Source organism: Pelobates fuscus, chromosome 5 (genome assembly GCF_036172605.1).
Source record: "Pelobates fuscus isolate aPelFus1 chromosome 5, aPelFus1.pri, whole genome shotgun sequence".
Classification (NCBI taxonomy): domain Eukaryota; kingdom Metazoa; phylum Chordata; class Amphibia; order Anura; family Pelobatidae; genus Pelobates; species Pelobates fuscus.
Window position 1 is genome coordinate 245,567,978 of NC_086321.1, and position 24,674 is coordinate 245,592,651.

Below are 24,674 nucleotides of genomic sequence, written 5' to 3' on the forward strand. Positions count from 1 at the left end.
TCACATTTAATCACAACTGCAAAATATTCACTTAATTTGTTACACACTGGAAATCACGAGATAGTACAATGGGATTGCAGATTTTAGTCAAAAATATTTAAACTAACAAATAGTTATTTTACCATTTTCACCCAATAAGTCCTAAGGAAAAACTATATTGTCAATCAAACTGTACTTGCAAACACAAGCGCGTCTTCACCCGAACGCCCTTCGAGACTTGACAGACCGATATCTTACCTCAACTACGCTACCTGTCCTCACCCAGCCTGCTGCGAACCAGATAGCAGCCCCAATCACCAATGATGAAGTGGCAAAAGCCATCAAGAACCACAAACTAAACAAATGCCCAGGCCCAGATGGATACACGGGACTTTATTACAAAACATTCATGAATACAGTCACCCCACAACTATGCAACTTATTCAATCCGATACTAAACAGGGACCCGCTACCAAGAGAAATGTTACAAGCAAATATCTGCCTCCTCCCTAAACCGCACAAAACGCTCCTAGAACCTTGCCACTAGAAAAGACGGAAGCCCTACCTATCCACATAGACCCACACCAGCTCCAACATTTAGTGAGCATATACCCCTTCGACCTCACAAACACGGAGTTAAGATACCTAGGGACCTGCATCCCAAAAGATCTAACACAAAAATACAAGCTCAATTACACACCACTACTACAAATGGCATCACAAGACCTTCAGTCATAGGCAGGCCTATTGATCTCATGGCTGGGTAGATTAGCATCTGTCAAGATGAACTTACTTCCCAGATTACTCTACCTGTTCCAGGCACTGCCCAAACCAATCGCAACCGCCGACTTCAAGACACTACAATCCCAAACTGACCGCTTCATCTGGGCCAATTAAAAGTCCAGATTAAAAGGGCAACACTCTACATACCGAACAGATTGGGGGGACTGGGCCTCCCTCACTACATACATTATTACCACACAGCGCAATTAGCACAGATACAACACATGCACGCCCCATAAAGAGTTGGGTAGTCCTGGAACACACCATATTTGGCAGGGATTTCTCATCCCTCTATAACTGGCTACCCAAACAAGCTAGACCACATATACCCGCCACTACCCCTGCACTAATAAACTCCAACAAAATTTGGGACAAGATCGCACACAAAAGCTCAATGACTTCTACCCCCTCACCTCTAACACCAATTTTATGCAACACGCAGTTCATCCCTGGCATGACGCCCCAGCACTTCTCTAGATTCGAAGACAATGACCTCCTCTGCTTCTACCATTACCATTTACCATTCCGAAATGGAACACTACTACCCTTCCCAGATCTACCCCAACAAACACAGTTAACCACATTTGATTATTTCCGCTACATCCATATCCACAGTTTCCTGGACAACCCAATCTCTACACCGACATAATCACATCCCTCAATGAAGGCTCGCTCACATATGTGTTGGCTTGGGAGAAGGATATAGGGCCGCCCGACCACCCCTCAGACTGGGGAGATATTTGGGAGGCCACGGCCACAGTCTCAATATGTGCAAATCACAAAGAACAAGCATATAAAACGTTAATGTGCTGGTACCTCACCCCCCTCCGGCTCAAACAAATGGGCATCTCAAACACCGATCTGTGCTGGAAACAATGCGGGGGGAAGAGCACCTATCTCCACGTCTGGTGGGAATGCACCCAAATAGCCTTACTGTGGCTGCAAATATCACAATTGACATCCAAAGTGCTACACACCAATGTCCCACTAGACCCCTGGACATGGTTCCTTTCAAAACCCCTCGAAAACACCCCCAGATGCAAAAATAAACTGGTAGCTAAAATCACCCTGGCAACTAGGAGGGCAATTGCAGAAGCCTGGGGCAGACCCGTGGTGCCATTGCTGCAAATAGTGATGCGTAAAATAGAAGAAGCCAGGAAGATGGGTAAGTTATCTGCCGTGGTACATGACTCCATCACTGCCTTCAACAAAATCTGGAACCCGTGGCTCTATGAATTCCCTCTACCCACGTCTAGACCCTGAAATGACAGGCGTAGGAACCACCACGACCTACCCAGGGCCACCCCACGCACCTCCCAACAGACATGAATCCCCCCACCCTACTGTACCCGCACACTCCGCCACCACACCCCCTTCTCATAATTAAAATTTCTATTTTTTTCTTTTTTTCTTCTCTCTTCTCTCTCTCTTCTTCTCTTCCCCCTTCTCTCGATCTTCTCACTCTTTCACCTCCCCCTTCCCATATCCCCCTCCACACCTCACCCTGCACCCTCCTTACCTTACTCTTACACCACTACACCTCCTACTTTCTCACAACCCCCCATATCAGATCTTTGCCAGATCAGCCTACACACGCCTCCACCACACCACCGCATACACTCCAGTGACACTAAACACATTCCCAATACGCCAACCCCGACCCACCAAAGACAAAGGCAATGGGAAAAACAAAAACCCACAATCCCACCACGCCGACAGACACTGGCATATAACCTGACATTTATTAAAAGCCTGGAAACTAAAGATCTACACACCCACCTCAAAACGCCCCACAGACCGCACAAAAACAGAGGACGAAAACACACAACATCACCCCTTCCTCCCCAACTCCAGCCAATCAGGCCACAAACCCCCCCAACCTCACAAGGACAGGAGAGTTTTGGTCACCCCCACGTGACATGGTACATGCAACTGCAAGAAGCCACACCAAACAGCTAATTGTAACTACACATGTAATGCTTCACACAAATGTTGATGTTTTGTGCCGAAACGACACAAAGTGATGTATATGTTATCAATTTGTACCCCCAAATTCTTATTTCTGTATCCCTCCCCCATGACATAAACTCTTCAAAATAAAGAATAATAAAAAAAAAATGTATTTGCAAGAACAAACCAGTAATGGACTGTCAAATGATGGAAAGTATATAAATATATGAGGATAAAATTGCACTTCCACCCAATACCTAATTTTAAAGAAACATTATAGAGTAGCATAGTCTTCTGATGCAAGATACAATACACAATGTTCTCACAACAGTATACTAAAAAGGATTTTGATGTTTGCTAAGCATTGATGTTTCTCACAAATATCCAAATATAAACCACTTACACTCGTGAGAATTATACGTCTTACAGATTATTTTGCACAGTAACATTCCATCTATAAGGCCACATTATGGCACCAATTTTACTGTTAAAAGGCTGAATACAAAATATTCTATTTACAGATTAGATTGTTCAAAAAGTACATTTTCTTTTTTCATAAATACATTTGTGAAGCAATCTCTGTCAGATACATGCTAGAACTTGCTTGGAAACAATATACCTCCCATTGAACAAAAAATAATTTTCAAAATCTAGAGATACATACAGCATAAGCAGATAGAAACCCGACACTAGAGCCTGCCCTACATAAATCACTGAGCAGACTCTTTGTCCTCTAGTGGTGAAGAAATCCAACTGCAAGGTGAAGAGATTCCTACACCGAGTGGGCGCACTTTGCCGCGCCACTTCCGTTGTTACAATTGCAATATTATATGTGGGCAATTGCCCGTTATCACAAGGAATGGCATAACACCACTAAACGTGTTTGCCATTACCCAGTCGCCCAGTATCTTTTATTCAAGTGGGGTATTTCATATCGTTCTTAAATGGCACATCAGATGGATTTCTCATTATCAATTGATGATGTTTATCAAGTACATATTTAAAAAGGAAAAAAGAGAACATTATATGTAACTGTTTTTTGTGGAAAGGAATTAACATTTTAAACAACAGTTAATTGATATATAAACTTACATAGAAGTATTAAATATATTTATACACATGATATTAAATAGTGTGACATATGAATATAGAAAATAATAAAAAAATAAAGAATAACATATTACATTAATAATTACATTAAAAATTAAAATTTATATTTTATAAATCTCAGAAGAGGAAAGCTGTCTGACACGTTTATATTTGTTTCATTTGTGATTTGATATTTGTTTTTATTTCTAGAATAAACTTATATTTAACTTACTATTTTAAACTTATATTTTAAGTCTGCTCCTAAACCTCTTAATCTGCTCCAAGAAGGGTGGTATCCCCTTTACAGACACCTATGCTGTTTTAACCCAGAGCCAGGTACTTAGGCTCTGGAAAAGAAGAGCAAACATGTAAAGGTGTATACTTTTCAACCATTACTCTGTACATACTACACTAGTTTGCTTTCTACTATGTCACCTTTTGTTTTCCTATACTGAGGAAAAGAGTTACGTCCATTTAAAGGGGAAGGTGCCACCAGATGGCACACAAGTGAAAGTGATCTAAGCCTATCCTATATAGGGCTCTGTGACGTGAGTGGACACTCCATAAAATTATTTCTAAATATAAAACGACTATACGGATTCACACTATTATTTCTTCTTCTTTGAATTAGAACAATTCTATATTGTTTTCATTTTGGCTATTTTGGATCTAAATTTAAAATCCAATTTGAATTCACTTAATGTTTATAATCTTGATCCCAGTCTAATTTCACAATTCACTCCAAAATACTTACCGTAAGAAAACATTGTTGTGTGGTAAACAAATAAACATAAACATAACAATTGTGTTTCGGGTGGTGACACAGCTATTTTTTAGGATAGAATGCTAACGTCTTAAAATTACAAAACATCTTTAAATAAACAAAAAAGGCTTTGCATCAACAAAACAATACAGTATTTCTTTTCATAGTAAAATATAATGTTATAATGTTACGCTAAGCACAATTCATATCTTTTTAAGACTACAGCAATATCAAATATATCTAGATCAACATTGCTGTTCTCAGCAAGTTAGAAGTTCAGATGGTTAAGAATATATACATTTACTTCACAGTATTTATAATTCACAATGAAAGCAAATGTAATCCTTGTCTTTCACAAAATTGAATTATTTATTTTCAGTTATCAAAAAAACAGTCACAAAATATATTACCGAAATGCCGAACACCATGTCAAAATAGCTGTTTCAAAGGGAATGTGTACATGGATGTTGAAATAAATATTCAACTGAGTAGTTTAATGCTGTTGTTTGTGCCATACCTTATTGACCTAGCATATGTAATACATGTTTAATTAAGAACATTTTAACAACTCCCACATCAAATCACTTTAATTTAAATAGAACTCAACTAAATCATCATTACAAGATAAATATTGTTTAAAATTAATTTATGAAAGACTGGATAGTCTAAAAAATGACATAGTTATTTGTCCTTTACAATTGCCTATTTTATTGAGAACTGGAATTAACAGTATCCTTTGTGGTCTAACTGGCATACAGTAAATAAGTGTTTCTGAATAGCTCAATGACAGAAGGGGGCACTGACAAATAGTCTACAAAAGGGGTGAGTTCTTCTTTCAAGTGAGGAGGGTTGGATTACTCATAAAATGTACATGTACGTCTAAAAAAGGTGCATGTCCGCATGGCAGTCTGATAGACAGAAGCTCTGGCCAGACTATATGTAGAACACTCATGAAGTGCTCTGCTCATGTTCTTAGTGGCCTGAGATTACTCAGTGCAGTGCTACTTTGTTTATTGATTTACACATGTTGCTCTGATTGGGGACACTTTTCTGTTGTCTGAACAAAGCTTTGGCAGTAGTACATAACCCTGTGTTTGTGTCCTTCCTGCTGAACCTGGTACATTTGGGAGGGTTGGAATAAATGCCAAGTCAGGTTATCATGACCCATCCCAGCCCTATAAAAGATAGAATAGTGAAATAGGTATATGCCCACAGAATAATAAGTCAGTTTCTTCTGCACAGTACAGACAGTAGTGGCTCTCCTCACCCAGCCCTGGCTCCAAAGACACCTTGTTAATTTTCAGGAGGATAAAGCTACCCCGTCAGAATTTAGAGGATTTGGGAATTTTTTAAGATATGTTGTTAGGATAATGCTTTAAGTTTTACTTTAGACATAGATCTCTACAGTTGCATTCTTTAAAATATCAGTGTCAAGATAAAATTCTGTATAATGTATTATTAATTATAATAATGTATCAAAATATGTCAAGCTTGCATACTTGTTAAAAATAGAAGAACAGAAGCAAAGGAATGATAGTTCGGTGGACACTCCAAAATATATGACTAAACTGCTTGCAAAAGCTGTAGACCTACTGTCTTTGGAAGTCTTTGGAAGTCTTCCCTTCTTTCCCTTACAATGACTTTCAGCCTGTGACAGGGAATACACCACTAAAAATATCCTTATTGTGTTTCTGCCCTCAAATATAAAAGTGCTGGTTTCTATTGAAATTGGCTATTTTAAGCACTGTCACAAATATGGCAGACCCCAGACAAATAAACACGTCAGTAGGTTAAATTGAGTCATCTGTGTAAAATGTTATTTTAACACATGAAACTCCCTTTGAATTCACCATGGATTTCAGACAATTCACACATTAGTAAATAGCCCTCACATTGTTATTATGGATCTGTCTGTCTGTCTACTACACTTTGAAATCACAGAAAAAGTCTGTATACAGTATATATACACATGTATATAATAAGAGAATAATGTTAAAAAAAATTCATTTTCAAGTAACACAGAAGCTACATTTTCTGTGCTTTGTTTTTTTTTTTATTTTTATTATTTCTTACATCTGACATCAGGAACAGCATTCACAAATGGATTTAAAACATTTGAAGCCAGCAAAATCTTCTTGACCATGCATAAGAAAAATAAAATAAAATAAAAATAAAGTTCAAAGAAATGCTAATTAATGAAAACATTAACCGACAACTTGGGTCAGCGCATGTTCAAAGGCATTTGTGCTATGCATTTTTTCCTGACCAGGAGTGTAATCAGTTGATTTAATTTCAATCTAAAACAAGTGAGTACTTTGATCCTACTATTTCTTCCAGATCAAAGATGCGTATGTACCACAAGACTAAATAGACCTTAATATGAAGCCTCACAGTATTTTCTAAAGAGCTAATGCACAATAATGACCCACTTTAGGAAAAAATGATTTTCCATTCCTCCTGACTGTTGATACGCTTTCATACTTTGTAGACAGTAATCTACTTTGAAATATTAGAGTGGCAAATTATTGAGTTGATATTTTTTATTTTTGTTACAGATAGGAATATGAAACATATTTACATTAAATTGATGTTGTGACTTGTTTATTATTCCATCAGGTTAGGTTATTATGGTGAAAGGATGCTGTACATATGACTGTCAAATGTTCTCCTGCGACAAGAATGACTACATCAGCATGGTGGAAACTTAGTGAGAGCCTTTATTTTATACTTTGCTGTCTTTTTGTTTTCTACCATGTATTGTTTCAGGCACGTCATACTCAGAAATCACCCTAGAAAAAAGTTTCAAGGCAGATATACAGGTATATGTATTATGTATACCTAACTGTATGCCTAAATTGGAATGCAGGTTTTTTTACAGTTCTAATTTGAAGGGTGCCCTATTTGCAAAATGTTTTTTTTTGCATATAATTCTTTAAGTTGGCTTAGTAGCATTTGCTCATGCAATATTTTCTTTTCTGCTGCTAGTGAATTCAATTTTTCCAGAGAAACCACTTCTGAATATTTTTTTCTTACGCTCCACCATATATGTTGGATTCATCTTTATGACATGAATCCTGTGGGGACCATTAAGAGGCTAGTATGTGCTTAAGCTTTCCTCAATAATAGTGGGAACTATGGAATTCTATCAACATGTGCAAAATAACACATAACCACCATTTACATACTTACTAAATGTCCCGAAGCCACCAGTGGAAGTTATGGCCTGATAAATGTTTTTTTCTAATTCTATAATTTCAGGAGATGAACCTGATAAATGGGAATTTGTTTTATTGGGCTTCCTCACTATTATTAGTGCCACCTGTGGGGGGATTACATGTTCCTTAATTTTGGCTATATTGTATATTGTATATTTATTTATAACCCCAAATTGTAGGGGGCAGGGTGGACATTTGTCCAGTGATGTAGAGTTGCAGAGAAGTGTGATATTCATTATCACATTTGACAGGTTGTCCTCCAAATGAGAACCATGGTTTAATGGCCCCACCAACAACATCCTCTAAAGTTGAATAAACAATCAGCCATAGTTATCCCTGAACATGTGCCTTATTCAGTCAACCAAACCAGCAAGTCTAGACCCTCATGAGTCTTTGTTAGGTCTGGGACTAAATCAGACAAGTGTAAAATAAAACCTGCGATTGATTTAACAATCAACAATTTGTGCAAATTCTAAAATGGATTACATTTATAGGTTTCTGATATTTATGCAAAATGTATTACGGATTCTCCTTAATTATGGGTATAAACCTCTTATATTAAAGTTAAATAGTTTATATCATCACTTAAAATACAGAGACATTTACTATACATCAAAATTGTAAACATATATACCTTCTTATTCACACCATGTAAAACATGTATTAAATAGCATCATAGCTATAAAAACAAATTAAAGGCTAGATGCTTACTATAATTTAAAGATGAAACATGGAGCAGTACTCCTTGGTGCAGTATTAGTTTTAATTTAAAACTGTTTTAGTTTTCTATTCTTTTCTTTTATTTTGTTTGATATAATTGTCAAAATCTCTATTACTATTTAACAATTAGATATTGGGCTGTTTATATAGGACCATTCCAAATTAAAAAGAGATCATATATATCTAAAATATGAAACCAGGTTGTTCTATTTAACCTTAAGGACCAAACTTCTGGAATAAAAGGGAATCATGACATGTCACACATGTCATGTGTCCTTAAGGGGTTAAAGAAAGTTCATTTTTCATTCTACCTTAAAGAAATGTATTTATTGTACCTATTGGTTCCAATGATCTCTACACATCTCAGATGGGGATTGTACGACCATTGCGCTATACCAACTGTGCAGGTCCCTTGCTCATGTAAATGCAAGTAGAATACTTATACTTTTATGCATCAAATTACTTTGGTATTGAACCATTGGATTCTCTGCTTTATTTTCATCTACACATGTTTACTACTATTGGCTGTGGAGACCATTCACTGACTGTGACCAGATTATATCCTTAGATGAACATTATACTGTCCACTTTAACAACAGTAAAGCTCATAGCAGTTCTTGAAAGTGTGAGTCTGTTCTCTCATGCAATTTATATGTACTTTATAGTTGGCTATATTGCACTATTATTTGTTTTGTGTTTATCTCTTATTTAGGTTCCTGTGGCTGAAATGAAATACACCCTGTATGCATATGTATGTATTTTAAATGTATATAATTGCACAAGGTGTTATTAAGTAATTTGTAGGTGCGATTATCCTGCACATTGGTTTTGTTTTATCATTATCCCCTTATCCCCTTAAGGACGCTGGACAGAAATTTCCCACCATTGCAGTCCTCCCCTTCAGGACGCAGGATGGAAAATTTCCGTCCAATACTAAAATTAACCTCAAATTGTCACAATTGTAAAAGAATCTTTTAAAAAGTTTAAACAAAGTTTTAAAATAGTAAAGAAAAGATGTTAAAAGCAAAAAAAAAAATTGCGTATTTCCTCTACACTTGGTACAGGCTAGCAAAAAAATGATACCACGCTAAGGTTTAAAATATGCCTGTGTCTCCTTTAGGAAATGGTATGCCTTTGTAATTGGAAGTAATTGGAAAACACAACCTACTAAAAAAAAATCCAAAGTGACGCATGGACCCAGCGTAAAAATTCAAACTTAAATGGCTGTGTCTCAAAAATGTGTCCCTTCAACGTTGTCATATTCCTGATAAAGGTACAAATGGGGGTATTGCTGTACTTAGATGACATAGTTGAGCAACATATGATGTATTATACTGCCGTAGCACACATAAGATTTGCAAAATATATATTACAAACTCATTGTGTGTGTCAAAAAGGCATCAAATATGCATATTACCACTACACTTGGTACAAGCTAGTGGAAAAATTATGTCACACTAAGGTTCAAAATATGCCTTTTGAAATACCCTAGGGTGTCTTTGCCTTTGTAGGGTAGTTAAAATAATCAACTTACTAAAATACTCCAAAGTGGGATAGGGACACAGAGTGAAAATGTAAAGTTTGAAAAATGGCTGTTTCTCAAATGTGCCCCTTCAATGTCCACATATTCCTGGCAAAGGTACATATGGGGTATTGCTGTGTGCAGACGACATAGCTGAGCAAGATAGGAAGTATTATATATCTGTAGCACATAAAGGGTTTGCAAAATATACAGTACAGACTCACTATGTGTGTCAAAAAAGCAGATAAAATGCTTATTACCACTACACTTGGTACAAGCTAACGGAAACATGATTTCATTCTATAAGAAATGGTATGCCTTTATGGGGTAGTTGGAATAATGAACCTACTAAAAAAACTCCATAGTGGGGTATTCTTTTGACTTTGTCCCATGCTACAGGGACTATGCAGCCAGCCAACAGGTCCAAACATGTTATTATTGGGATCTGTGAACAAATTAGACATAGGACACACACTTCCAAAATGAACTAACACACACAGCTTTAATTTAACTCAGGACTAGCCCATATGCACATGACATTCAACTTATGGTGGCAACTCAACAAAATGTATGATGAGATAGCTCAGTGGGTGTCAGGATTACTGTTTGATCCAGCACGTAGAACTGTATAGCACGGATGACAAATAAGTAACGTATTACCGGTCCTTAGAATGACCGGATTTAACGTACATAGAATAGTCAAAATACTAGCCGAGGTCAGGGAACACAGAAAGGGATGCAGCGATGAGGAAAGCCAGGAGTCAGGATACCAGAATACAGAGAAGTCAAAAAACAAAACCAAAGTAAAAAAACAGGTAGAAAACTAATAACAGGAACGCGCTCTCGGACAACCACAAGGGAAACCACGACAGGGCACTGAGCAGGATGAGAACTGGGCCTAAATACCCCTCCTTTAGTTCTGATAGGCTATAACCGGCCTTTGACCCCAAAGTCAGTTACGAGGTTTCATTTGCATAATTGCTGCTCAGCATTAACCCTTCTGTGGATTAGGTTCCTGCTCGGCACAACTTTTCCTGTGTGGACAGTAAATGTCATTAACCACATTTCTATAAGCGGATGAATACGTGACAGTGGGCTAATGCATCAAGACTGCATCAAGACTAGAACCTGTTCAACCCTTGGGGGTTGTATCCTTCCAAGTTACCCATTAAATTGGGTAATAGTAACAGCCCCTGGATGTACTTGGAAACTAGAGTAATCTGTATCCTGGTTTTGTACTTCATTATGATTAGATCATATGGGGAAACACACAGAAAAAAAAGCACTGGACATAACTGTTCATAACATAATTTTTGTATGCCTGTTTCTTATATGTTACACAGAAAGTAAGGGAAGCAATAACCTCCCATACATCCCAAGATGGATTTTCCAGAGGTCCCGGATCTTTTTCCAATGCAGCTTTGCATAGTAGGGGAACCTAGGTGGAGTGCTTTAACAAGGAATAAAAAATCTGATATCTGACCTTTTCTAACTCGAGAACGCAGACATGCTTCTTCGTCGGAAGACAGTTGGGCCCTGCTTTCCTTTATGAGTGCTGATGAAAGAAAGCAACGAATTTGGATGTATTGGAAGAAATCGAAAGTCATGAGAGAAAAAGCTATTTTTTATGCCTTGACAATGTTCTTATGTTATTTATTTTGATGTAATATTTAAATTCATTTTTATGTTATTTTATGTTATTTATTATGTGAGTTTCTATTTAACATTGCTTTGTTCTTAGATGTTTGTTTTCAAATGTAAAATCATAGCTTTGCAAGAGTAGTTTTGCAGGCCTCAAAGTTCTACACTACTAGAGAAGCAGGGGCATATTAGCCGCGCGGCAAACAAGGCATTTGCCTTGGGCGGCATTTTCCAGGGGGCGGCAAAAAAGCCGCCCCCAAATGCCCAAGGCAAATGTCTTGTTAGCCTTGCGGCTAACAGACATGCCGGCGGGCTGCTGGGCGGTCGGGCGACGCTGGTGGGCGGCCGGCGAGGGAGCACTTCCCCTGAGCTGTCTGCTCAGCTCCCTCGCGCGCCGCAGAGTGAGGCTGGGAGCCGGAATATGACGTCATATTCCGGCTCCCAGCCTCACTCTGAGGCGCGCGAGGGAGCTGAGCAGACAGCTCAGGGGAAGTGCTCCCTTGCCAGCTGCCCGCCAGGCAGTGCCGCCCGATTGCCCAGCAGCCACTGGACCACCAAGGAGGAAGATACACCCCCTCCCCCAAGCATTCCCAAAGGGGGTTTAAATAAATGTAAAAAAAATGTGTTAATGTGGGTGGGTGAGTGTGTGTCTGTTAGTGTGTGTGTCTGTTAGTGTCTGTGTCTATTAGTGTGTGTGTCTGTTAGTGTGTGTGTCTGTTAGTGTGTGTGTCTGTTAGTGTGTGTGTCTGTTAGTGTCTGTGTCTGTTAGTGTGTGTGTATGTTAGTGTGTGTGTCTGTTAGTGTCTGTGTCTGTTGGTGTCTGTGTCTGTTAGTGTGTGTGTATGTTAGTGTCTGTGTCTGTTAGTGTGTGCGTCTGTTTGTGTGTGTGTGTCTGTTAGTGTGTGTGTCTGTTAGTGTGTGTGTCTGTTAGTGTGTGTGTCTGTTAGTGTGTGTGTCTGTTAGTGTGTGTGTCTGTGTCTGTTAGTGTGTGTCTGTTATTGTGTGTGTCTGTTAGTGTGTGTCTGTTAGTGTGTTTCTGTTAGTGTGTGTGTCTGTTAGTGTGTTTCTGTTAGTGTGTGTGTGTGTCTGACTGTGTGTGTGTCTGACTGTGTGTGTCTGTTAGTGTGTGAGTTTGCCTGTGAGTGTGTGTGTATGTTAGTGAGTGTGTGTGTCTGCTAGTTTGTGTCTGCTAGTGAGTGAGTGTGTGTCTGTTAGTGTGTGTCTGTTAGTGAGTGTGTTTGTCTGTTACTGAGTGTGAGTGTGTCTGTTAGTGTGTGTGTGTTTCTGTTAGCGAGTGTGTGTTTCTGTTAGCTAGTGTATGCGTATCTGTCAGTGAATGTGTGTGTGTGTGTGTATTTAGAATGCGGGGTGGGGGGAAAGGTTGGGTGGGGGTGGCGCGGGGGGGGGGGGGGGGGGCGCCTGAGTTTTGTCCTGTAATCCTGTATAGGCCATGAGATACCCACCAAATAGATACCCGCAAATACATGCTAAGGCAATCTATGTATTTGCTCTGCAAAAACTATATTGTAATATTTTTTAACTGTTAGTGGAAACATTAGCTTATTTGAAACACTATACCTTAAATATTTTGCATATTTCACATATCCGTTATGCTATATGTGATATGCTTTTAAGGAGTTACAGAAAGGAGTTTTACCCTTTATTTTAGAACACAGATAAGTACAATCAGATGCTTTGAAATTAACTGTTGTTTTAGTGAATACCAATATGCAGCTACTAAAATAGTGCTATGTGATTCTAAGTTTTTATTAAGACTATATGTACAGTATAATTCACAATTTACAATATGCAAATTAGTTAATATATAATGTATGTGAAACTTAACTGTATTGAGATGCAAACACACACACACACTTACTTTAAATTGATGTATTTTAATATCTTACAAATGTCCATATGTAAATAATTACAATTCATAAAACTTTTTCCTAATTTCCTAATTTAAAAGTCAATGTAATAACTGGAATATTTCACGTAACTGACAATACACTATCTTTTGTCCTGTGTTTTTTCTTTCCTTCTTTTATGAATTGTGCTTTATTCTATTCTCTTTGAGGTTAAATCACATAGCTTATTTTCTTCAAAGCTCCTGTGTGTTTGAAGGTTTGTTGTAATTTAACTTGTTATAACCAAACAGTCATGTTTCAGTCATCTTACAAAAACAAGATAAAGGCACACAAATGATTTGCTTTAAACTGGCTAGTGATTCTTAAAATAACTAAAGGTCTAGATATTTAAGAACTACTTTTTTGTTTCTTCTTGCTATACTTAAGCTGGGAGCTATTAAAATGTGGTCAAATATGTAAAAGGGTAAAATGGTTTAAAGATACACACCCTTGTAGTTTGCCATTCACATGGCACCCCTGCTTTGCCAAGTGAGCACCCCAGTCGTCACATACCCTCAGACACCTTTGTCAGCATTTCTGATGCCAGATTTTTGTAGCAGCAACCCTTTATGGCATAATCAAGCCAAGTCCACCCTATGACATCGCCACATCATCTTTTGATGCCCACTCACATTTTGGGAGCATGGCTATCAAAAAAATGTTTGGTATCAAGATCTTCTATCCTAAAATCACGTTGCTATATGTACTGGGCTCATGCATGGTATTATTTTTTAAGCCCTGATGGAAAACAGAATATTTACAGTGAACACCTTTTTGAACTGCAATCCATGTGTCGATTTTTGAGTGAACTCCATTCTGTTGTCAAAGAAATACTCCCAAACCTATAAATACTTGAGCTTTCCATCTGATTGGTACCCTGTTGTGGTTTTCTTATGATCCCAATAGTATGTTTCTGATTATCTGTGATTTCCTAGTTATCTATCTTGGCTTGTCTGACTATTCTGATATCTGTACTCTTTGACCCTGCCTGGCTTATTAATTCTGTGTTTTCTGGAATCCATGACTCTCCCTGTGTTTTTTTCCCCTGACTCTGATATTTCACCTACTTATGGCACTGCATTAAATCTTGCCACTCTAAGCTCTAGTACAGGGCTTCCCAAACTTTTATGGGCCAAGACCCACTTTTCAAAATGGTAATTTTTCGAGACCCACTTGCTTTTAATGCGTATTTTAAAAAGTGAACACCATGGCAATCCGCTTCAGAGGCATACAATTGGCACACCATGGCAAACCGCTTTAGAGGCATACAATTGGCAAACTATAGCAATCCGCTTTAGATGCATACAATTGGCACACCATGGCAATCAGCTTTAGATGCATAAAATTGGCATATCATGGCAATCACTTTTAGATGCATAAACTTGGTACATCATGGCAATCAGCTTCAGAAGCATACAATTGGCACACCGTGGAAATCCGCTTTAGATGCATACAATTGGCACACCATGGCAATCCGCTTATAATGCATACAATTGGCATACCATTGCAATCAGTTTTAGATGCATAAAATTGGAACATCATGACAGCTTTAAATACATAAACTTGGCACACCATGGCAATCAGCTTCAGAAGCATTCAATTGGCACACCATGGCAATCAGCTTTAGATGCATAAAATTGGCATATCATGGCAATCACTTTTAGATGCATAAACTTGGCACATCATGGCAATCAGCTTCAGAAGCATTAAATTGGCACACCATGGAAAACAGTCAGATGCATACCATTGGCACACCATGGCAATCAGCTTTAGATGCATACACTTGGCATATCATGGCAATCACTTTTAGATGCATAAACTTGGCATATCATGGCAATCACTTTTAGATGCATAAACTTGGCACATCATGGCAATCAGCTTCAGAAGCATACAATTGGCATACCATTGCAATCACTTTTAGATGCATAAAAGTGGTACATCATGGCAATCAGTTATAGAGGCATACAATTGGATCATGACAGCTTCAAATACATAAACTTGGCACACCATGGCAATCAGCTTTAGATGCATAAACTTGGCATATCATGGCAATCACTTTTAGATGCATGAACTTGGCACATCATGGCAATCAGCTTCAGAAGCATACTATTGGCACACCGTGGAAATCCGCTTTAGATGCATACAATTGGCACATCATGGCAATCCGCTTTAGATGCATACAATTGGCATACCATTGCAATCAGTTTTAGATGCATAAAATTGGTACATCATGGCAATCAGTTTTAGAGGCATACAATTGGAACATCATGACAGCTTTAAATACATAAACTTGGCACACCATGGCAATCAGCTTTAGATGCATAAACCTGGCATATCATGGCAATCACTTTTAGATGCATAAACGTGGCACATCATGGCAATCAGTTTCAGAAGCATTCAATTGGCACACCATTGCAAACAGTCAGATGCATAAAATTGGCACACCATGGCAATCAGCTTTAGATGCATAAAATTGGCATAACATGGCAGTTTTAGAGGCATAATTTTGATATATCATGGCAGTTTTAGAGGCAGAAACTTTACACATCATGGCAATCAGTTTTAGAGACATACAACTGCTTACTCACAAACTCAGAATCAGAAATTTTGTTGTCCTGCTCTTTCATCCAGGCACCTCACGTTGATTATCCTAGTGGTGGAACTAATGTAGAGAGGACCGTGGTGCAAGTATGTTTTCTGGGCCCCCATCTAGTGAAAGTGTGGCCAAAAGGTAGATCTCCATCTGTCGGAGAACTTCAACAATAATATGCCAGATGGAGATCTACCATTTGCACATCATTGCAGGGTTATATTTGTGAGCAGTGTTTGAATGCATGTTTTTGTATTAAGTATATGTGTGCATGTATGAGTGTATTTGTATGTACTGTTGCTATTGGAATGTAGTGGTGTACTTGTTTGTAATGTTTGCATCTGAATGCAGGGGTGTTTGTATATGTAGTGTAGGACTTTAAATGCAGGTGTGCTTTTTGTGTGTAGTGTTGGTGTTTGAATGAAGGGGTGTTTGTAGATCATTTTAGTGTTTTAATGCAGGGGTGTATTTGTATGTAATGTTTGCGTTTGATTGCAGTGTGTGTGTGTGTGTAGTGGATGCAGTGTGTGTATATTGTGTTTATAAAATATACATATACACAATGTGTGTTTCAATGTAAGCATGGTTTTTGTATGGAGTATGTGTGCAGTGTATACACACACACACAGACACACAAATACACACATTGACACAGCGATACACACAATGACACTTAGTTTCCCACACACAGATACACAGACACTCATGTACACAGATACACACAGACACACAGATACACACACACACTGACACAAAAGGACACGCAGAGACAGGAGGTGAGGGTGACAGTGTGGGAGGGAGTGTGTGTACTGGTAACAGTGTGGGGGTAGTGTGAGAAAGGGTTACAGTGGGTGGGCAGGGGGAGAAAGGGTTACAGTGTGGGGGGGGGCAGGGGGAGAAAAGGCGACAGTGGGGGGGCAGGGGGAGAAAAGGTTACAGTGTGGGGAGAGGGGCAGGGAGAGAAGGGGTTACAGTGGGGGGGTAGGCAGAGAAGGGGTTACAGTGGGGGGAGGGGGGCAGGGAGAGAAGGGGTTACAGTGGGGGTAGGCAGAGAATGGGTTACAGTGGGGGAGGGGGCAGGGAGAGAAGGGGTTACAGTGGGGGTAGGCAGAGAAGGGGTTACAGTGGGTAGGGTAGGCAGAGAAGGGGTTACAGTGGAGGGGTAGGCAGAGAAGGGGTTACAGTGGGGAGGGGAGGCAGAGAAGGGGTTAGAGTGGGGGGTAGGCAGAGAAGGGGTTAGAGTGGGGGGTAGGCAGAGAAGGGGTTACAGGGTACAGGGGGGGAGGGCAGGCAGAGAAGGGGTTACAGTGGGGGGAGGGCAGGCAGAGAAGGGGTTACAGGGGGGGAGGGCAGGCAGAGTAGGCGTTACAGTGGGGGAGGGGGCAGGCAGAGAAGGGGTTACAGTGGGGGGAGGGGGGCAGGCAGAGAAGGGGTTACAGTGGGGGGAGGAGGGCAGGCAGAGAAGGGGTTACAGTGGGGGGAGGAGGGCAGGCAGAGAAGGGGTTACAGTGGGGGCAGGGGGGCAGGCAGAGAAGGGGTTACAGTGGGGGGGAGGGCAGGCAGAGAAGGGGTTACAGTGGGGGGAGGGGGGCAGGCAGAGAAGGGGTTACAGTGGGGGGGAGGAGGGCAGGCAGAGAAGGGGTTACATTGGGGGGAGGGGGTCAGACAGAGAAGGGGTTACAGTGGGGGGGGAGGGCAGGCAGAGAAGGGGTTACAGGGGGAGGGGGGCAGAAAGAGAAGGGTTTACATTGGGGGAGGGGGGCAGGCAGAGAAGGGGTTACAGGGGGGAGGGGGGCAGAAAGAGAAGGGGTTACATTGGGGGGGAGGGGGTCAGACAGAGAAGGGGTTACAGTGGGGGGGGAGGAGGGCAGGCAGAGGAGGGGTTACAGGGGGCAGACAGAGAAGGGGTTACATTGGGGGGGAGGGGGGCAGAAAGAGAAGGGGTTACATTGGGGGGAGGGGGGCAGACAGAGAAGGGGTTACATTGGGGGGGAGGGGGGCAGAAAGAGAAGGGGTTACATTGGGGGGAGGGGGCAGGCAGAGAAGGGGTTACAGGGGGAGGAGGGGGCAGAGAAGGGGTTACAGTGGGTGGGGGGTGGGGGGTAGACAGAGAAGGGGTTACATTGGGGTGGGGGGGGCATTGTTTGGGCTCTGTGCCCTACCTTCTTTAAACATCCCTGGTGGTCCAGTGTCTCCATGGTGGTCCGTTGGGGTAACTCTCCTGTCTCGGCTCCGCCGGGTGCAGAGCTGCAGACAGTGTAATAAAAGTCTCGCGAGCTCCCTGAGTGTTGCCATGGTAACGCTCTGGGAGCTCGCGAGACTTTTATCACACGGTCTGCAGCTCTGCACCCGGCATACAGGGCAAACCGCCGGGCTCCCTCCTGGTGTCAGTCTGCCTGACTGCCGGCGGCCCTGGATGTGTGGGTCAGCGCGACCCACTGGGGATCGCCCTGCGACCCACCAGTGGGTCGCAACCCACACTTTGGGAACCGCTGCTCTAGTAATATCCTACTATCCTTTGATCCTTTATATAATAACATAGGTTTAAGAATTATGTGTAGAATGACGTAGTGGGGGGCTTAACACAATATGACCATATGGTGTAACTGAATCCCCATATTTGTTTGCTAAGATGGTGGTTTTAAGTAGCCTTGTAAAATGTAAAACTAGTGTTTGTTTTTTCTTCTTGTATCTTCACTGTTTCTTTAACTGTATTTTGTATAGATTTCGGTCTTTACGACAGCACCACTACTTAGAAATGTATATTCTGGTTAGCCTGTACCTACTAATTGGCTTGTTATACCGACAACTCTGGCTTCTGGATCCCCTGACCTTGGCCTGTCCCGATTTACATTAAGCCTAGCCATTATAAAGTGGCTTCATCAAACAACTCAAAATACTTAATTTAGAATACTAGTTAAAATGATATACTATCATGGGGGCAATTTTCTTTCTTATGGTGCCATTTTCTCTCAAAGGCGACGTAGACCCAGAAAATATGTAAATTTTACAAGTTGAAAGGGGCATCTAATATATTTTGCAGTGTGACTTATCGAAAGAAAACAAACCCTGAAAAAGCAATACATAAGGGGCACTGTTATATTCATGAGGCATTGTTAAAAAAAATATTGAGGCTTCGTTGCACTATAACATATCGGAATTATACATTATACATGTGAAAAAAACAAAAAAGAAAATGTGTCCACTAAATGGGGCCAGCATTTGTGATAAATTGGCTGGACCAAAAAACTCAAAGTACATTATATGGAATAGCCTATGTTGCCTACTTTTTAAAATGATTTGCCATAATGGTGGACATGTTATTACCTGGGCTGCCATATTCACTCAACTGTTACTTATCCCATGGAAATCACTTTGTCAAATTTACACATTGAAAAGAACATGTAATATATTTGGCCTGCGATTTCCCCAAAAAACTTGGCACATGGGGGGAGATGTCGATGAGGCAATGCTAAGTAAAAAATATTTAGGCTTTATTACACTAATGCACATCAGTATTACAATTATGTCCTTTTACAATGGAATTTATGTGTGTGAAAAACACAAAATAAACTATACCCACTAAATAGGGCCGGCATTTGTGATAAAGTGGCAAGATTAAACATCTCAAAATACAACATTTGGAATACTGTGATCTGTCTACTTTTAAAAATGATATTCTATAATGGTGGAATTCTTTTTACATAGGCTGCAATACTCCCTCAAATGTGACATAGGCCCTGAAAATCACTTTGTTAAATTTCAAACTTTGAAATAGGCCTCTAATATATTTCACCCTGTGACTCCCCCCCCCCCCCCAAAAAAAAAAACAAAAAACTGAAGAACTGGTACATGAGGGTACTGTTATATTCATGAGGCAATGTTAAAGGACCACTCTAGTGCCAGGAAAACATACTCGCCGGGCTCTAGGGGAAGGAAGGGGTTAAACTTACCTCTTTCTCCAGCACCGGGCGAGGAGCTCTACTCCTCCTCCTCTTCTTCCTCGCGACGTCATCGGCAGGAGCCGCGCTCGCATTCAGCCGGTCGCATAGGAAAGCATTCATAATGCTTTCCTATGGACGCTTGCGTGCTCTCACTGTGATTTTCACAGTGAGAAGCACGCAAGCGCCTCTAGCGGCTGTCAGTGAGACAGCCACTAGAGGCTCTGGAGGCTGGCTTAACCCTCAGAATAAACATAGCAGTTTCTCTGAAACTGCTATGTTTATAAAAAAAAAGGGTAAAAGCTAGCTGGACCTGGCACCCAGACCACTTCATTAAGCTGAAGTGGTCTGGGTGCCTAGAGTGGTCCTTTAAATCAAAATTCTTTACTGACATACTTTCTTAAAGGCCCAGAAAATCCCTTTGTCAAATTGCCAGGTATAAAGACTAATATGGGCAAGCCCTAAATTTTACTTTTTAACTTTCCAAAACTCCATAAAATCTGTACATAGGGTGGGTACTGTTGTACTCGTGAGACATTGCTGAACACAAATATGAGTGTTTTAGAGCAGTAAAATGTGTAATGACAATTATATCATCAGTGAAAGTGCAGGTTGTTGGTTTTTTTTAGCAAAAAACAAACATGAACACTAACTTTGGCCAGGGTTTGTGACCAAGTGGTTACTAAAAAGATTTGAAATGCTCCATCATGAAAATTCCTGGGCTGCCATAAGGTCTCAAAGGCAATACAGTTCCAGCAAACCAATCTGGCATATTTCAATGTGTAAATTCTGAAATGGCCAACTATATATGTGTCCCAGTTACTTTCTAGAACACCATAAAACCTGGGTGAGGGAAGGGGGGTATCATTGTACTCGGGGGACATCACAATACAAATATGTGTAACAGAGATAAAAGGCACATAATACAAATCAAATTATTAAAAGCACAGAAAAATAAATACAAAAGTAATAATAAAAAGTAAATAAAATAAAAATAAAAGCAGTGCATATAATACAGAGATTAGTAATCTGTCTCTTATAAAAGAGGGAGTAAAAGAAGGTATAAATAGTCAATGGATAAAACCACAGTTGATCAAATAAACCGCTCTAAACCTGGAGGGGATGGTGGTCACCACTCTTTCCTAAAGAAAGTAAATCAGTATCACTTATAATAAAATAAAATGTGTCCAGGAGCTACATTAAAATGAAAATAAAATACTCTAGTAGCATAGTATACCAAAATTGATAAAGTTCATATATGCTCACAAAGAGATTGAGTCTCAAGTTCTGAGTGAGTGAATGTGTTACATCTCGATAGTATGAGAACAAAAATATATAACAGCAATAGCAATCAAATAGTCCTTAAGAATGTAGAAAGAGGGTAATCCCACTAAACTCTGTATATATGGGTTATGCACAGTCGTGGAGCCCTATTGCAAAATCAATATAATTCACTGTTCTTCATTTTTATATATATATATATATATATATATATATATATATATATATATATATATTTACTAACCCTTATGTGAATTTTATTGCTTTTGCAATAGGGCTCCACGACTGTGCATAACCCATATATATATAGTTTAGTGGGATTACCCTCTTTCTACATTCTTGAGGACTATTTGATTGCTATTATATATTTTTTTATAATAGCTATTGCTATTATATATTTTTGTTTTCATACTATCAGATTTAACACATGATCTCACTCAGGACCTGAGACTCTTTGTGAGCATATATGAACTTTATCAGTTTTGGTATACTATACTACTAGGGTATTTTATATTTATTTTAATTTAGCTCCTGGACAGCTTTCATCTTATTTTATTATAAGTGATACTGTTATACAAATATGTGTATTTTATTGAAGTAAGAGCTAACAATATTATGACATTCATTTAAAAGTTTATGCAGAACTTGGAAAATACTATTTTCTTCATTTCTCACACAAGTTTTTAGATTTTATTCTGAACAAAATAATATAAAATAAGTGTGGGTGTACTTAATATTAAAGAGGTAAATTATGGTTGAACAGACATATAGCTCAAATTATAGTTTTGGTCAGAACTTGTTCAATTGCCTCCATCTTTAAGGGGGGGAAAGATTGAATGAGCAGAGCCTGAAGATTTGATTTAAGAAGTTTTTGTTCAGTTTTAAATAAACTTAACTTCTGGAAAACTTTTTCTGTATCTATGAACTCACTTAACTAAGAATAAACTGAAATGTTTGGGTTCATCTAATTCTTATTTTTGCAGCATTATTGTGATTGTCAACTTTTTTTTTAGGCAATAATCTAGATGGCTTTGACAATATCCATAAGCCGGATGAAATAAAAAAAAAAAAAAAAATCTTAATGTTTGTTAAGACCACTTGACCAAAGGCACACAAGTAAAAGACATAGTTCCTTTTAGACTATTATTACAGGAACATGTTAGAGAGTGAGGACCAATCCCTACCACAGAGTAATTATGAGTGTGTAAAAAGAATGTATCCAGGATACACCAAAAATGACTGCAGATTGCATAGTTAAAGTTTGATAAATATCATTTTAGCAGAATCCAGTTAATTCCTAATAACAAGCCACCCCTAAGACATATGTACTTAGGGAACCCCACAATATTCACTGAAAACAAAATAGCAATTGCTGCAAATGTTTGTATCAAGCTCATTTATGTAACAACTAAATTAATTTACCCAGTTGATTATTTCTTATATTGTGGGAATATTACAAATATTGAAGGTTATTTTATAAGTAACGCCAAGTGTGTTCTTTGATCTATATTGCTACAGCTTTTCATTTTACTAATCAATTGGTCTTCTGCAACTCCTGGTGCTACAACTGCCAGGAAACCTTGTTAGTGTTTTACTCTCATGCATGCGCAAGAATACAACATTGAGGTCTATAGAGGATACCACACAACCACAGATTCCTCTATATACAGATCATTTTTCTCCTTCAGCCAAGATCTCTGCTGAGCATGAGCTAAATGAAATGACTCTTTTTATTAGTTGGATGGCTTTAAATTAGTTGTTATCAATAAAGGAAAGTGCAATATACTTCCTGGAATTCTGATTTTAATGCAATCTATTTAATTGGTTAAAACTTTATACAATTTAAGCTAGCTCTTCATTATGTTTGCAACTTCTAAATTAAGCTACTGTTTGTGCACCTTAATTATAAATATTATTGCTATTATAGTATGCGTTAATTACTTTCTTTAAGAATATATGTATTATTATTATTATTATTATTGCTATTTATATAGTGCCAACAGATTCCGTAGCGCTTTACAATATTATAAGAGGGGGGATTTAGCTATAAATAAGACAATTACAAGTAAACTTACAGACAAGACAGGTTCTTCATTTAATGTATTCTGATTGTTGCCGTTCCTCTTTTACCCTGAAATTCGAAATATAATATATCCAATTACACTTGACATTTTTTTTACCAGGTTACACTACACCCTACAGTTGGTCTTGAGCCTTCCTGTGGGATAAAGTGACAGACAGCACCCACTATTGATGTGCATACCTATTGCGTTGTTGGCCTTCCCAGTCATAATCTGATGACCCTAATACAACTTGCCTCCTTCTGTTCGATTTAATGATTTGTAATGTTATCACATATAATAATACTTATCTCATATGTAAGATATCATTCCAAGTGGAAACAATGTAACATTTTGTAAAATAAAATGCAATTATTTTAAATTGTGAGACCATTAATGCTATAAAATACTATCACAAGAATAAGTCGAAATTCAAATGATAGTTCTTTAAGATAGAAAGGATACTTCTGTGGTAATGCTATGCAAATTACCAATAATTAAGATCTGATAGAAGATTATGTTGATATTCACAAAATACTAACATTCTTGATACAAGTACCTCAGGGTTTTGATTGGATCTTTGGCTTTTTCGGGATTGCTTGGGGGTTTATGTTGTAATATTGCAAGTGGATTGATGTTTGCTGGTATGCTTGTGCTTCTCCTCTCTCTGTGAGTGTTCTGTTTCAAATTCTTGCTAAAGACATTGTGTGCTCAAGTGGAGCCTCTGAGAAGAAACCATGCCTCCTCTTTTTGATATCTCAAAGAAGGACATTGTGGACACTGAAGTCTCATGTTTGTTTACTATACAGCTCATAGACCTGGCCTACCATGGGTTTCTTAGAAGTAGCATTCCAATTAGACATTTTATGTTGTGAGATGCAATCCTTCAATGAGTGGATCATCTTCCTTACATAACCCACTCTGCAGTAGCACTTTAGGAGATACACCACAAAACTGCATGACATATTAAACCTGTCAGTTTAATTTATTATCCTGTCCTGGAGTGTGTACAGACTTCCCATTTAATGATGCCACTGCAGTGGTTACACTGCAAACAGGAGTAAGTACCATGGATTGGTTTAAACAAGATCCTCGGTAGGACCCTCTGCTCTACATCCACCTTACCACCATATCCCTGATGCTGCTACCTTTCTTATTAGGAAATATTGGTGGCACTATCACGCACAATATTGATCACATTGAATGATATGCCAGTTACATCAGATGACTTGC